Source organism: Passer domesticus, chromosome 12, assembly GCF_036417665.1.
Source record: "Passer domesticus isolate bPasDom1 chromosome 12, bPasDom1.hap1, whole genome shotgun sequence".
Classification (NCBI taxonomy): Eukaryota; Metazoa; Chordata; class Aves; order Passeriformes; family Passeridae; genus Passer; species Passer domesticus.
This window is the reverse complement of record NC_087485.1, coordinates 13,089,635-13,106,534: the sequence shown is the minus strand read 5'-3', so window position 1 is coordinate 13,106,534 and position 16,900 is coordinate 13,089,635.

Genomic DNA, 16,900 nt, shown 5'->3' with positions numbered 1-16,900 from the left:
TCCCAAAAAAGGTCAATGTTTGTGCTTTATTTTTGTACACTCCAGGAAAGAAAAGCACTTAACATATTTCATTTAAAGGATATAAACATATAACTAAGAGTATTTGAGTTATTTAACTTAAATATCAGTTTCAGAGATCTTCATGAGCATAATGTCTTTACAAAATTGGCTATGGCACCTTCAAACAGTGTTATCAGCCTGTAATTGCCAAAGCTTCTTGTGACTGCTTACAACAGGTTTTACTGAACCAAAAAGGTTTATACAGTTCTTTAATATCAGCTGCCATGTGTAGACATTTGTGGTTGCAACAGATATAATAATGTGGAGATTACAAAGCTGCAAAGGAGTAGAACTGAGCAAATTGGAAACAATTAGAAAAAAATTGCATGAGATTATTTGGGTCTGTATTCAAACCATGTTAAGGGTGACTGATATGTAATTTTGGATCAAGAATGGACTAGCTTGGTCTTTTTAATAGTCTTAATGATCTATAAAAGTCTATAATTTCAACCATTTAAATTAACTTGAGTGTGCTATCATTTGACAGCAAAGAAATTATGCTAATAGGATTATTGTTCTATTAAAAATGATGCTAATTTGAGGCTTTAAGAATACAGATGTACAACTCAAATGTTGTGTTCTTGTTAGCCATGCAGTAGAACATGACATAAAGTAGGTATTTTGTCATTGTCAAAACCAAAAAGGCTCTAGTGAACAATAGATTGCACATCTTCTCATTATGGGAGGGACCATACTTGTCAGCAAAACAAAGTGACTCAGAAAACATTAGTGGATAAAAGTAATAACAGAAAACTGAAGGAAAAAGGGGGGAAATGTGATTCTCAGCTGTGGTGTTATTTGCTGGAAACCAAAGCTGTCAAGCTACCTCACATATAAAAAGAAAATTCTGATATGAATGGGTTGCTTCTGCCAGCACAGAAACAATGCAGGTAAACTATTTGTGATGCCAAAGATTGATTAATTTATTTCCAGCTCATAAAAAACCAAAAAACCAAAAAGATTGTGTCTGAAGGGGTAAGAAGGAAAATGCAGCCAGGTCTCTAGTGATGAAGGTGCTGGAGATCAGCTTCAAAAATCAGCAGCTTGAAATGGCACAGCCACATTTGTTTACTGATACCTGGAAAATAGCATATTCTTTCAGGGGTCATTTAAAAATGTCTTTTGCTTTGTGGGGAATATTTTAATATCAAGAAATGAGCCAGAAAGTAATATTCATTGTGTGCTCATCAGTATTCTAGCAGAACCTTTCATGAATCTCTTTTAATTTATAAAGCAATAGAACAGTTTGAGAAAAGTGTATGCACTAAATATTTTCACAAAATTGTAACCATGCTAGGGCAGTTCTGCTTTAGTTCTGTTCCAGGCTACTGACATTTAGTGCTTCTCCTTGGATAAGTGACCTGTTTTAATGAGCTCTGACTGCAGCAAAATTCACATTGTTTTTCAAGAATGAGGAGAAGGGTGTGCTCGTGTGGCCACTCTGTGCTCATCCTTGTGGGATGTGCTGGCCCATCCCTGGGGAAGCTGAGGATCAGGGTGTCCACACTCGTCACGTGGAGCTCCAGGTTTTAGCACTTTGTCATTTTTAACACTGGATAGTTGTCTTTTAGGAAATAAGGAAAAATATCCTTTAATCCTGGATGAGTTGTCTGTTTCAGATTCGTTAGCATCTTGATACTCTTGCTTCAATAAAACCTTCTTCCTCATGGTGAGGTTTTATGTGCACAAATCCCACTTTTACAGTCATGGGATGGACATTTTGCACCCCATGTGTGCAGTGTATTGCTCAGTTTGTGCTGGGGGTGTCTGACAGCCACTGGGCATGAACATACTGCAAAAACTCAGGAGTCACTAAAGCCACAATTACTCTTTATTAATTTATCAGAAATAGTTTTACATTATTGGGAAATCCTGTTTGGCCTCCCCTAACAGAAAGGTTTTAGACTGTAATCCCGAGTTATGTTAAGGTGTGACAGTTTTGGCTCCAGAAAAACTTTTTTTTTATAGCAATATTTCCAGAGCAGGATTTGTTTTGCATAGTAAAAATTAGGTCTGGGCATCCTGTTTTGCCATGGGATCTGGGAATAATTCAAACAATTACCCCAGTGATAAACAATTTTCTGTCTGATGGATGAGCTGTCTTTAGGTAATGGGACTGTGGGATTCCTTTCTTTAACACTCTGTGCTGCAGTTCAGCAAAATTTAAAGATGCTGGCTTGTGAAATTTTTGTGTAGAAATTCTATTAAGTGAATGAGTGCTTTGATATTTCACTTGTTTGAAGTTATAGTCTTGCTTTTTGGATTTATCATAACTTGTGCCAGTCTCATATTTACCAGTTTAATCAATAAAGCCAGCAGCACTTTGATGTAAACAAGATGACCTCACTATTCAGTACTGCATTTTCCCTGCCTTTTGACAGAGACAAGACATATTTATATTAATTTTTCCTTTACATAAGCCTATCCTTTCCTACCATTTCTTAGCTCCAGGCATTCAACTCCTGAACCAGACATTTAGAACTTAAAACCAAGGCTTGGGCCTGCAGTTTCTAACCTCACTTGGCTTTTCCCTGCTGTATTTCCCTCTCTTTGATGCAAGGAATGCTCTCAAATAACTTCACTCTTGATCCAGGTTATTTTTCTTAACTTTCTTTGATCAATATGGTGGAACAATGCAAACAAATGAGGGAACCATTGTCTGTCCTTTTTTTTTAATGTCAAAATACTTTTTCTGCCTAAACATTTAATGGGTATTACATAAAATCAGGAGATTTTTCTGAAGACAAATGAAAAACTCAGGGGGGAAAAACCTGACAAAGTGCCTAATTAATACATCACAAATAGATAAATACAATGGAATACTTCATCTTGAATAAAACTTATTGTTTGCTTCAGTCTTCAGTGGCTTTAAGACTATTTGGAAAAATCTAGGTGTAATCAAACTGCCTGAAAAATGTCAGCTCTTCCTGGAAAAAACCCCAGTTATTGTTATCAGATTTCTTAGAATTATTTCACTCAGAGTAGCACTGTTTGCTTTGCTGAATTCTAAGGATTGCTCAGTCCTCAGCAGTGAGTGGGTACCTGATGAGGAGGAGGAGTGCATCATGAGATGCAGCACTAGTAATGGAGTCATAGCAAACATCTGCATGAAATCAGAATTTAAATCTGTTGTTCGTGCAGAAGGCCATTTTGGATACTGTGAAAAGAAAACCAATCCACTGAGAAGCAGATCTGAAGTGGCACAGGAGCCACACTGATTGGTATAATTTCAAGTCATTTCAATGCACGAGGACTCCAAACCAGCTTGTTCTCAGTTCCTGTTGAATCCCCTGAAGCAGCGTCAGTCTTCAGGCTTGGCAGGCTCTGAAAGCAGTGGCACCTAGGGTGGATGGAATGAATTGGAGCTATCAACCTTAATTAGGAATTTTCTTGCTTTTGTGAATATTGTTTTTGTTTAAAGAGATCCCTGCTACTCTTGCATCTGTAAAGATAACTGTTGATTAGAGTTGTAAGTACTGAGGAAAAGGACATTTAGCACAATTTTTAATTGTCTTATTCAAGTTTGTTTTTGAAGGGATTTTGTCAGAACAGCTAGAGAGCTGAACAAAGAATGCATCTGAGCTAAATTGATGTGGTGCACATTGATTACAATTAGAAAACTTTGTGGCTAGTATATATTAGTTGGGACTTCTGCTGAAAATGATTTAATGTGAATCATTTGTCAGTAGCAGTATATTTGAATTCTGTTGAACAATTTTCTTGATGTACAAAGATTGGCATCCTTAATGTTTTAGCCATATGGAGCACATTATCCTGAGAGAACGATGTGCTTTTTGTATGTTAGTATGTATGGTTTGTGTTGATTTTTTTCAAATTGTTTTTGTTTTGCATATTTTTTTGGTGGTTGGATTTTTAAAATTTATTTGTTTTGTTGTTTGTCTGGGTTTTTTGTGGAAGTAGACCACCTGATCACTTTGTTGCAAGTACTTTTACATTTAAAGCCTTTATTGCTGGAGAACTTGCAGAGGGAGTTAATGAAATAACATATTTAATGCCTGGCAGTAAAGCTAAAGTCAGAATTGTCAAAGATAAAGCTTTAACTATCAGGGTGACTGCCAAAACAGGATTGCTGAGGAGCTGGATGGTCTGGCTTGGTGTCCAAACCACGCTTCTACAAACACGACTATGGCATCTGAGGGATAATTTGTGTCCAACATAACTGTGCTGACAAAAGCAGCTTGCTCCACACTACCAAAAATAGGGATGTGTTGGAGCTGCTAATTACAGCCCTCTTGGATCTGTGCTAAGTGATCCTCATACAGATCAAGATGAGACATTACAATGTGAGCAAGGCCCAAGACTTTGAATAGCAGAAATCATGGTACTAAAGATGTTACCTTAGTAGCTTTGAAGTCTGTTCTTGGGTTTTTTATACCTCACCCACATATAACTAAATATTCCTACTATTTTAAGTGTCGTAATACTGTTAAAACAATAAAAAGGGCAGAAAAAAAAATTGCAGATGGGCCCAGGTTGCCTCTGTTTTGGTTTGATGTTCACCACTGCCAGTGACACTCGCTCTGTGGAGCTCTTGTGCTGCTCTGTAAAGCCACTCAGATGATGTGATGGCTCCCATTCCATCCTCTGTGCCAGCTGCTTATACTGACAGTGTTGGAGCAGGTAAGATCCTGGTTCTTGCCATATTGTGATGCCTGAGCCCTTGAGATTCCACATTGAGGAGGAGACATTTATAATTTATTATTGTTTGTTACCCACAACCTCTCACCTCCATGACAGTGACAAAGTAACAGCAATAAAGAGCCCTGTCTTACTGAGTTATCATGTTGCACCATTGTCATTATCATCTCTAAAGTGTTATATTTTACAGAAAATTACACTGTTTCTTAAAAAGAAGGAAAAAACTTCAGCAACTGAAACCAGGCTTTTTGGTAGTATTAAGAGTGATATTAGATGTTCTAATGTGGTTAGAAATGCAGTTGGAAAAAAAAATGCCTCAAAGGGTATTGAACCCTACAACTCAGAATGTCTGAAAACATGGAAGGCAAGTTGGTAAGACTAGAAGAGAAAATAAGAGAGGGGAAGAAGCTATTTAATGATAGAATATTTGGAATAAAGACAATAATAGAAAAAAGTTGCTTTTATCAGTAGCTGTGTTCTAAAACTCTAATTGCACTGCTTAGCTGGGGAGTGAAGGAAATGAACTGAATTCATTGTCTTAATGATACACTTAGCAGATGGGCAAAATGAATACATAATAAATTGTGCTTCATTTCTTACACAGACAGCAGTTTCATGAAATATAACAATGTTCTGCATTTTCTCCATCTGTTTCTACAAAAATGAATTTATTTCTTCTGTTTTCTTTGCTCCCCCTTCAAAACATTATTTGATTTGAATATCATCTAGACTTGAAGGAAATGATCCTTGCCATAAGAGGTCTCAATCAAAGCCTTGTCATCAAAAGAAAGATGTGTCACTGTGGAATTGTACCCCAGGACTGGATACAGATGCAGTTGCAGAATTTGGGATTTTTGAAAATATGCCTGGAAGAACTGGGAAATATTGTAAAATTTGGCTGGTGTTTAGCCATGTAGATAATTCATTTAATGCAAAGCCTTTTACAATACCTCTTAACAATTATGTAACAGCTCTATACTCTGTTCTAGCAGATTTAGAATTTTTTTTGTATCAGTATTGTACCAGTTATAAAAAAAATTTACTCCTGATAGTTCTGTGAATCTGAATGTATCTTAACATTTTATGGATATGGCTGTGTTCCATAACTACTGTAGTGGTCTTCCCCCTTATGTTTTTTCCTTTAATATAACAAGATTTAAGATGAAATCTAGAAACAGATGTTTGCTTCTGATGCTGTGCAGTAAAATGCAGTTTTATTTCAGCTATGGCCCCATCTGTGAAGTGTTAAGCACCCGAGAGCTCAGAGTTTCTCTGAGGGGTTTTTCCCTGCATATTGGAGACTGTTAAGTTGTCAGCATTGGGAAAGATGTCTGAGCAATACTGGAGTTCTGACAAAATTACCATAAAGGCCAATTTCACAAATACCTTTTTTGTATGTCAGTGATGTTATATTGGGTGTTGCTGTAAGAAAAGGTTTTTTAATTATACATACAGTTTCTAGTGTTTAGAAAATAAAAAAGGCCTTTAGGCAATAAAACTTGCTGCTTTTCACAGAATGGTTTTGTAGTTACTGGCCTTAAATTCTTGCTGTACTTGATAAATCTAGATCCAATGCTTTTTTCCTTTTTATTTTAAATTTATTATGAATGAGAGTAATGTGATCCAGTAGTCAAAAGGTATACTACACAAAATGTTGACTAAGAACCATATTGTACTGTCTGAAAGTGATTCTGAATGAGTTTTGTGCTTAACTACGTGCAACTTTCAATAAAGAATCCTAAACACCATATATTTAGCCTTACAATTTAAGAGGCTCACAAAAAAGACACAAAGGAACAAAGGCATTGTATTCAATGGAGTGCTCCTCTTTGTTGCTATGCTTGTGAAAAATAAGTCTTACCATAATTTTAGTTCTTTGCCCTTTTTATTTGTGTTAATTCATCTTTTAAATGAATGTTTCTGTTCCTGTGAGTGATTTGAAGACATTGAAGTCTGCTAATAACTGTATACATTAGCCTGTATGCAAAGTATTTAACTTCTAGTGAGTTACAATGCTTTACAGCCTTCAACAATGTGACTTTTCAAGGGAACTTGTGTCACATTTGTGTTCTAGAAGTGGCATTCCTGTGGCCTATACTTGTTTCCCTAAGGGCCTCCATTCAGGAGCAGTTAGCAGTAGCCCTAGGTGGAAGGAAATACCATTATCTCCATTTTATTGAGACCAAAGCAGATTATATTTTCCCCAAGGTTATTCAGGGATGCTTTCACAAGGTTTAGAATTGTGCTCTTTCTACCAGGTTACTTTGATAATTATTTAATCATGCTGGAGTGACGTTGCTCAAATTACATGAAGGGTTTTGCTCCTGAATTTGAGATTCTGTGGCACCTGTCAACTGGGGGAAAACAGCATATTTCTATAAATCTGTCTTTAAAGTGGGGCCTAATAATATACTAAGACATACCAGAAATTTCTGTAGGAATTGGCAAGTGCTAATAAAGCTTCTGAACTGGTTTTCCTCAGGTTACTTAAAGCAACCTAAAAAAGCTTCTATTTTCTCCAGGCTTGGCATAGGCTGTGTGGCACCTGGGGCAGGTTGGATGGATGGATGGATGGATGGATGGATGGATGGATGGATGGATGGATGGATGGATGGATGGACAAGGTCCTCACATGGGCTATGGGCTGTGTGGCACCTGGAGCTGGATGGATGGATGGATGGATGGATGGATGGATGGATGGATGGATGGATGGATGGATGGATGGATGGATGGACGGGTGGACGGACGGGTGATCGGACGGGTGGACGGATGGATGGGTGGACGGATGGATGGGTGGATGGATGGATGGATGGATGGATGGATGGATGGATGGATGGATGGACGGATGGACAAGGTTCTCACATGGGCTGTGGGCTGTGTGGCACCTGGAGCTGGATGGATGGATGGACGGACGGGTGGATGGATGGATGGGTGGATGGGTGGATGGATGGATGGATGGATGGATGGATGGATGGATGGATGGATGGACAAGGTTCTCACATGGGTTATGGGCTGTGTGGCACCTGGAGCTGGATGGATGGATGGATGGATGGATGGATGGATGGATGGATGGATGGATGGACGGATGGGTGGACGGACGGATGGGTGGACGGATGGGTGGACGGGTGGATGGATGGATGGATGGATGGATGGATGGATGGATGGATGGACGGACAAGGTTCTCACATGGGCTGTGGGCTGTGTGGCAGATGGATGGATGGACGGACGGATGGATGGATGGATGGATGGATGGATGGATAGATGGATGGATGGATGGATGGATGGACAAGGTTCTCACATGTGCTCACTGTTAAACATCACTGAATACCACAGGGCAGATGTGCAACAAAATGGTTTGGTAGGGACACATCAAAAACTGTGTGAGGAAGGAAATAAAAGATCATGAGAGCAGCAGGATGCACAGTAGTAACAGAGTTAGTGTTTGTAAAGGAATCAAGTTTAAAAAGCTGAAAGACTCTGGTTTAGACAGGTGGATTTTGTACTACAAATGGGGGGAAGAGCCTCATCGAAGGGGCAGGGACTCCAAATGGCCAGCATCTGCCCAGTGCCTGTCAGAGCTTGCAGAATACTTTGCCTTTGCTTTGTTGTTCTTCCTGGAGGAGTGCAAGGTGTACTGAGAGGCCTGGGGCTCACATTCCCACATTCCCACTGTCTCCTGCCCGTGCCCACAGCTGATTCCTGCCCTCCCCAGGCTCCCTCTGCTGGGCCCTGCTGGTTCCAAGGGAAGCATTTAGCTGCCAGTCATTGCAACACCTGCAACTTTCTGCCTTAGTGAACGATTCAACAGTGTTTATGCTCAAGTTTGATTAGTAAGGATTTATTTATTGTAATTTAGTTAAAAAAACCCCTCTTTTGGAAAGAAAAAAAGCCATAAAAGACCACTTGACAAAAAAGTTTTCCTTTTAAAAACATAGAAGACTGAAGAATTTAAACTGGAAAAGAAATGGAGCTGTAGTAAGAATGGAGATTTATGATAGAAAACCAGATTTAAAAAAAAATTTCTAGAATTAAATGAAAATTTGCTTTTTGTCTTTCTCCAGTTTTTCTGTTCACTTGAGTGAATTTGTACTGGGGTCAGAGGCTTGACTGGTGCTTTATTAAGTACATTACATGGCCCTGCAAATGGAATTGAAGACCTGTAAAAAAATCCATATAGTAAGTCTATTAAATTTTTTACTAATATGGCCATAAGGAACCCAGAACTAAAATCAGACCTCACATTTTGATTAATTGTGTGGCAAATCAAAGGAGAAAGTGAAAAATGACCTTCACTGAGTATGCTTTGCTTCCCCTGTGGGAACGAGAAGAATCAAATGATGATTTATTTTTTCCTCTCCCTCTAAGTGGAAAGAAGAACATTCACGCAGAGACGAGGTTTTTTGTAGCATCTGAGAAGTAATTTTGTTTTCTTGTGGAAGAACACTTTAGATTGGAACGCTTTATATTAGACAAGAGGCTTTATTTTCAAGATGGGGCAGTTTTGGATAGAGGATGAGGTCACCTAACTACTGGGGAAGCAGTTTGGTTGCTTTCCCTGACTACTCAAAAATGGTTCTTGTGTCATTACAGCTCATGTCCAGAAGGAAGAGGGGAAGGAACAAGGAAAGGGGAAGAAGAGAACTACGATATTCATATTTTTTGTGACTGATCTGGGAAACAAAACTGGCTGTTCATGTGAAGATCACACACCATAATTGCTTATGCTGTGATTCCGTGTTCAGCTTGAACTGATCAATATATCAATAACCTGAAAAATGAGTAAGTTCACTTGACTCTATTCAGTTATAACTCTTAAAATTCATATTTGGTGCAGCCATATTTATAAGAACTGTAGAGGTAAATCATAAAGCAAGGAAATGGTGCTTCAAAGGTAACAATAATGGTTATACCACAGGCTGCTGTGGACCAAGTCAGAAAGAATCACATAACAGGGAAAAATATTCCATAAAAAGCAAGGCCAGTTATGGTCCTGCTTCTCACTTTCATGTGGCATTACTCAGCTTGCAGAATTCTTACTGCAGGATTTTGTTGATCCAAACAAGAGCCTGCCTGTGGGGCTAGAGAGGTTCTTAAGGGTTCAAGAAAAAGGGGAGCATCAGTGAGGAGGATTTGGCACTGGAAGTTACCTTCCTTTGGTTTTATTTGATTTCCAGTGTCTTAGACATAGCTGTGTTCTGTTTTCAGCTTGTCCCGTGGTCCTAGAGAGAGCAGCTGGGAGCTGGGCTGGCTGCTCAGGATGCTCCTCTGGGAAGTGTGCTTGGAAAGGCACCTCACTGAACTGCTCTCAAACATCAGTTTGAAGTCTCATAGGCCTGGGATTGGGACTCAGGCACTGCTGGCTGTGCATACACAAGTGAAGACAAAGCTTTGAAATGGTAATTTGTATCTTAAAAAGTCCCTGTCCACTGCTTTATCTGCAAGACAGAACTTTGTTATTCCAAATGAGAAATTTGTGATGCCAAATAATAAAAGCTTACAGAAAAAAAAAAAGTCAAATATCCTAAAGACATTATTTTCTTTGGAAAAAGTACAGTGGAAGTGTATATTATCTCTTTTCTTAAAAAAAAATACAGAAGAAGAAATTTGAAAGTACAAATTTAAAAGGCCAATTAAATTTTTCTAATCTGCTCTACTAATGAATAATTGCTTAATGTTGCCATATATTGTCTATTGATCTGATGTTTATTAAGAAATTGTGCTTGCAGCATTGCTCTCTGTATAAGCTGGCATGAATCATGTCATTAGAAATATTTTGATTCATTCCAGCTGCATCAGATTTTTTGTTCTGAGAAGTACTGGGCATCTTATTGGAAAAATTTGAATAAAGATGAGGTACTAGGTACTAGGTACTTACTAGTTCCAGAGAAGCTAATGAAAATTAAATTAGCTTATCATCAGAAAACAAGGCTTTCTTTTTATTAGAAAGGAAATATTGCATATATGTGTGTTAAGTGCAAGAGAAATGTTATACAATGGTTTTTTCAGAGCTAACCAGTGGAATACTTTTCCATAGCTTTACAGAAAGAAACATGATCAAGTATCCCAGAGCACTCTTAATGAGTCTGTTGAGAAACTATTTACGTGTCCTTATGGGTTCTGTTTGAATGTGCTTGTACATACCTGAACAATTTTAAGAAATTATCAAGCTGTACTTTATAAATGAGACATCTTCCTAGATATTACAGTGTTTCCTCAGTCAAAAAGGCAATATTATAATGTGCACAGAATGAACCTCATCATGCATGGAATATCTCTCACTGAACAATTCCCAAAGACATATCTTGTTCTACATTTTTCATGTAGAAAATGAACATTTTCATTTTGGTGCATATGACTGTCAGAAATTATGATGTTGTTCACTAGGTACTTATTTTTTAAAACTTTTTTTTTTTCCTCCCAGCCTGTATAGCATTATTTCAATGAAAAATTCAAGATGCCATGGCACAAGACAAATGCCACTTATGCAGCTGATGTCAGATGTAAGAGGTAACTGAAACAAATTCCTTTAAGCTGCATTACAACTCTCCTTGTCTTTCCAAAAGAGCAAAGTGTACTGTAAGAGTCAGGTTTTGTTGCTTCAATCTCTCTTGATAATGATTCTAATTAGTGTTGTGATAATTAGATACAGATGGTTTGCAGGTGGGGAATGCCAGGCTTCATCTTTTCTAAATTGCTCAATGTGTCACCTGTTTGACAAAATAAAGAAGCTGTGGGGCCTGTTGATGTAACTGAAAGACTCCACATAAATTCCACTGGTTTTTGATCTTAATAGCTACTTCACAGAGCAACTAGTGTAGCAGTGGATATATTCAGAACTGTGTGCAAACATCACCTCCAGGAGAGATGTCTGCCTAGACAAGTCATTTTATGTGATCTTCCTCTGATTGGACCATTTCTCTTCTGCCCTTAGTCCTGGGGAAAACCCTTCCTCATCCGCATCCTCCTCTTTCACAAATTGATACATCACTTGGTCCAAAAGGCTGAGTGATGCATAAAAATCCTCTTCAGCAGAGCTCCTCATTGAAATAGCTTGGCATTCTATGTACCTTTTAGATCCTTAAATCAGTGACTTTATTTTACTGGTTGGGATGTTCTGTGTATTGGTGGTGATAGAATTCCAATGAGATTTCCACTGTCTCTGAAGGCAGGGGGAGGAAGAAGACTGAAAGCTGTTGTATCTGAGTCCTCACTTCATTTCCCAAGACAAAACAATTTCCATTTTAGCTGTGTTTTATGCAAAAGAAATGTTTTCAGATATGTTGTTTATCAGATGTGAATTTATAAACAAGGTAGAGTAGGAGAGAGGAATTGCCATCCAGAGTTGGCTGCATTTCTTGTAAGGCTGTCAGTGATCTAGAAAATATAAACCCAGCCCTCGTGTACCTCCAGGCTTCTATTCAGGGCACTTCTCAGATTTACCAGAAAAGGTTTCCTGTTGTAAAATGGCATTTAAAAAGTTAGTTTCATTTTCTAGAAAGTAACCTGATTAAGCTTTGCAATATTGATTTATATTGTTTGTTTTGTCATCTTTTTTGTATCCAAAATTGCCACTGCCTGGAAGACCAAACTTTGCAGAATTCATTGGTGTATGATTCAGCATGGCCTTTAAACCTCAGCATTGCATTGTTCCTTGTTAGTGTGGGCTGGCAGGATCCAGCTCTTTGGCAGTGAAATCACTCCTTGGTACCAGCAAAGAATACTTAAAAAGGAGGAAGAAAATTCTTTAAATGACTGTTAAATACCTATGACATGATTATTAAGTGCTTGCAGTATCCTATAAAGACAGACATGGAATGTTGAAAGTCTGTCTCCTGGATTTTTCCCTTAGGAACTGAGCCATCTACCACCATCCCTACTGGTATCTGAATGCTAAAAATGCTGCTCAAGAAATGGATTTCAGTCCCCTACTGCAGCTCAATGCATTTAACTTCATATTAGCACACAGAGATTTGTTGAATAGTATTTATCTCTGCTAAGCTCTTTGTCTTTCCATATTCTAAGATGAGTTTTTGTTTGAACTGAAATTGCCTTGGTTGTGATGTTTTGAACTTTTTATATTGCAAAGCCCTTTTTTCCTTGTTTGCTGTTTTATATAGGAGATAATTTTGTCTTGATTACCCACTTGATATGGCAAAATACTCTTGTCACAGGGTAATCAGGTCCAAGGAGGGTCTTGACCCAAGATGGTATTTCTGCCACAAGGCAGTGTTTAAACACATGGACTTCTCATTAGATATTCATGTCACATCCACCAGGACTGTCACCTTTGGATCAAGAATGAAATTCAGTTCTGGCTGCAGATAATGACTTCCTTACCAGGAAGAACTGAGAGATCAAAGATCAGAAGTCAAAACTTGTCAGATACTTTTCCTTCTGTATTATTCCTTTTTCCCTCTTTGCTGTTGCAAATACCAAGAAATTATGCAAATTGAGCTGCATTTATACAACTTTATAGAAATCAAGCATATTAAACATTTCAGAAGTTTAGATAATGCCAGGTATTAACACAATCTAAAGAATAGAATTATTAAGAAACATGTATATTGTTCCTTGATTTACCACGAACTTTCATTCACTTCTATGAGACTGTCTCCTGTTTTTCCTGTTGTTATAATATAAATTCTCCATGCCAGGACTCTCTTACCTGGATGTCTGTGATGTGCACATTGCTGTGACATAGCTCTGCCCGGGCCAGACAGCTTGTGGGTGTGTGTCCTGTGTGTCTGTCCATCTGTCTGTCTCACTGGGAGCATTGCAGCCAGAAACTCACTATGAGTTCTTTGGGTATTTATTCAGCTCCTTGAGAGGTTTTGCAGCTTGCAGTGAGGGGTCTGATCCTGTAGCTACTTTGCTGCTGGTGCCTAAGCAGCCTGCACAATTTCATTTAACAAAGCTCTCAACTTACCAATGTATGAAGTCTAGACCTTGCTTATTGTTGTGTACTTAATAAAGAGGAGTTATATCCCAGGCTTAGGTGGATGGAAAATTTGGGCTTTTATTGCAGATTCAGTAGTCCCTCTTGCAGAGTAAATGTCAATTCATATTGTGGATTTCTCTGCAACAGCTATGAAACCACAGCTTTTTCAGTCCTTGAAACAGACTAAACTGATATAAGTCCGTACTTGGGGATGTGTTTATTATTTGAAATAAAAATATTGTTTGGGCTTTTTTGCATTTTATGAATAGGGTTATATGAAGGGTTTTTAAATGTCTATTTATATTATCACAAATACTTTTCCATTTACTCTCCCTCCACAATACTGAGAATATATTATTCCTCCAACATAGAGGTTTTTCCAAGGTTAAAGGAAAAGTTAAAAATAACTGTCTTTAAAGCATTCTCCATTATGGTGCAAGGTGGTCCAGGAAGACACCATTATCCTTGGAAAATGTACAAGCTTAAAAATAAGCATTGATTTGGCAGGAGTTATAACCTAGTTTATTTTATCTTGTACTAAATTTCATTGTGCAGCTGGCTGATCAGCTGTGTCCTGATGATGCCTGAGAGGCACAGTGCTGTGCTGTGGACCATATTTCCATCTTTTCCTTGACTCTCCTCATTCTCTTTTAGAATTCTCTTTTAGCTCCTGAGGGACAGAGAAATGGCTATCCTTTTGTTTTGGAATGAATGTGACTCTCCTTGGACTCCCACACAGGAACTAGACATTAGAGGATCTAACACAGTGATGTCAAAAACCCTGTAAACCTCCTAATTAGACATGTCTTAAGTGTGAAACAATCAAACTTGGGGTTCTGCCCACCTCCCAGGAGTCGGCAGAGAGGGAAGCTGCTGTTTCACCACTTCATTATCACCCAGTGCACTGAATAGGAAAACTCTGATGTCACCCAGTTGCTATGGCAACACCATCCTTGCTTATCTCTGTTTCTCTGGCAACAATCCCTTACTTTCTGCTATATTCACACTCTCTTTGTTACTATAAAATTCCCTCATTGTGGTTTATATATTCACTGACATCAGGTCATCCCTTAGACTTGGGCTATTACTTACTTATACAGAGGATTACTGGACTTCTATCATTTCTCATTAATTTTGGTAGGTTTTGAATCTGGAAAGGAAAACTAAGCCATAGGCTTTAGAGAGGCATGGTAAATTCAATTTATTTTATAGTCTGTAGGATACATTTCAGGCTGTAGGGTCTTTGTTTCATTTGGGAATTACCTGGTTTGAAGTTAGAGACCTGGGAGTCCTTGGGAGAGTTTAATGTCTGTGTTCCAATTGACTGTTCTCCCTCAAAAGCAGATCAAATGCACAATCTGAAATCACAAAGTACTTGAGGAAAGCAGCCAGAAGTGGTACTTATGGGCTGGGATTCTGCGAAGGGTTCCAATGAATGTAGAATCAATTACAAGATAGGAATCTTTATACAGGATGTGTAACATTTTAAGTTGGAAGAGACCTCCAGAGTTCCCCATCTGTTCTAACCCCTTGATCAAAGCATATTGAGTTAGATCAGGCTGCTCAGAAAAAAATCTCAGCTCGTTGTTGAACACCTTCAAGGATGGAGATTCCATAAACTCTTGGTGTGATTGTCCTAGTATTGGATCCATCTGATTTTTTAAAAAAACTATAAAAAAAGGAATTTCCACTCTTCCAGTGTCCTACTGTTGTGCACCTCCAAGAAGAGTCTGTGTCCTCTTTGCTTCCTCCTACCAGGTCCTTGTGTCCCTGGCTATCACAGTGACCCTCCACTGAGCACTCTGCGGTGTGTCTGGTCCTGCAAAGCCACAGCTGGACACAGAACCCCACATTCAGACTCACAAGTACCAAATAAAGAGGGAGGGGAAACCTTCCCTGGACCTTCCAGCTCCCTCAGCCTGGGCTGGAGGAGGCTTGTTTTCTTCTGCAAGGGTGTGTTTGTCACTTGTGTTCACCTCTGCATCCACCAGGATGCCCAGGTTTCTTCTGCAGAGCTGCTTCCTGCTCAGTCCCAGCTGTATTGTTCATGTTCTGACTGCATTCCATGTGGGCCATTCTTCACTGTGAGGGCAGTGAGGCACTGGAACATGTTGTCCAGTGAAGTTGTGGATGCCCCATCCTTGGAAATGTTCAAGGTCATGTGGGATGATCTTTGAGCAACCTGGGTTAGTGGAAGGTGTCCCTGCCCATGGCAGATGGTTGGAACTACAACAACAACAAAATTGGTTCTTTAATGTCCCTTTCAACCCAAACCATTCCATGGTTTTATGAAAAAAATCGCACTTGATTTTGTTGAACCTTAGTGTTCATGTCACCACATTTTTCCATGCTCCCCAGGTTGCTCTCAAAGGCAGCCCTGCACTCCAGGGAACCGACCCTTGTCTGTGCTCACCCACACACTTGCTGAGAATGCCTTCTGTACAGTCATCCAGGTTGTTAATGAAGATATTCCACAGATCCCTGGGGATCTGTTGATGTTTGCGACTGGCTGCCAGCTGGACCTTGTGCCTGGCACTCAGACCATACAATTTTCAATGCACGTTGCTGTCCACTCACCCAGCTGGCAAGTCACTAATTGGGGATAAGGAGTCTGTCAGCCCTTGATAAAGTGGAGATGTACAACATCCACAGCTCTTGTTCTCAGTAGCTGTCACCCCATCCTCCTGAGCTGTGATTTGAACAGGCATGCTTAGCCTGCTTAAAGCCTGTACTACTAGGGACAGACAGTGTGATTCAGAATCAGAAGATGAAAAAACTAGGAAAGGTCTACTTATTTCTCTCCCCCTCTATATATTGTTTTTTAGTTACAATGGAGGATCTTCTTCAAGCAATGAGGGGAATCAGAGAGGAGGAAATAAAGAGGGGGAAAAATTAATACAAACAATTTTCAGAACAAGTTAAATTCTTTTCTTTCTATGGCTAGTAGGTTGATAACAATGTTCCATAGCTGAGTATTAATATTCATGATGAACTATTGAAAATTAACTAATTTGGTTGCTGAAGAGGAGGTAAAGAATCTTGATATTATTTTGGTCATCTCTTCCCAAAGATTCATTTGAACAGAGTTATAGAAAAAATACCTTTGCCAACATTCTTTTGAGTCTTTCATGTAAGTATTCCTGTTCATTTCAGTGAAAATTTATCAGTTGGTATTCTAAAAGCAGACTTGCAACTTGCATTGCATTGTGTTTCCATGGAGACAGACATGTTTATGTTCATGTA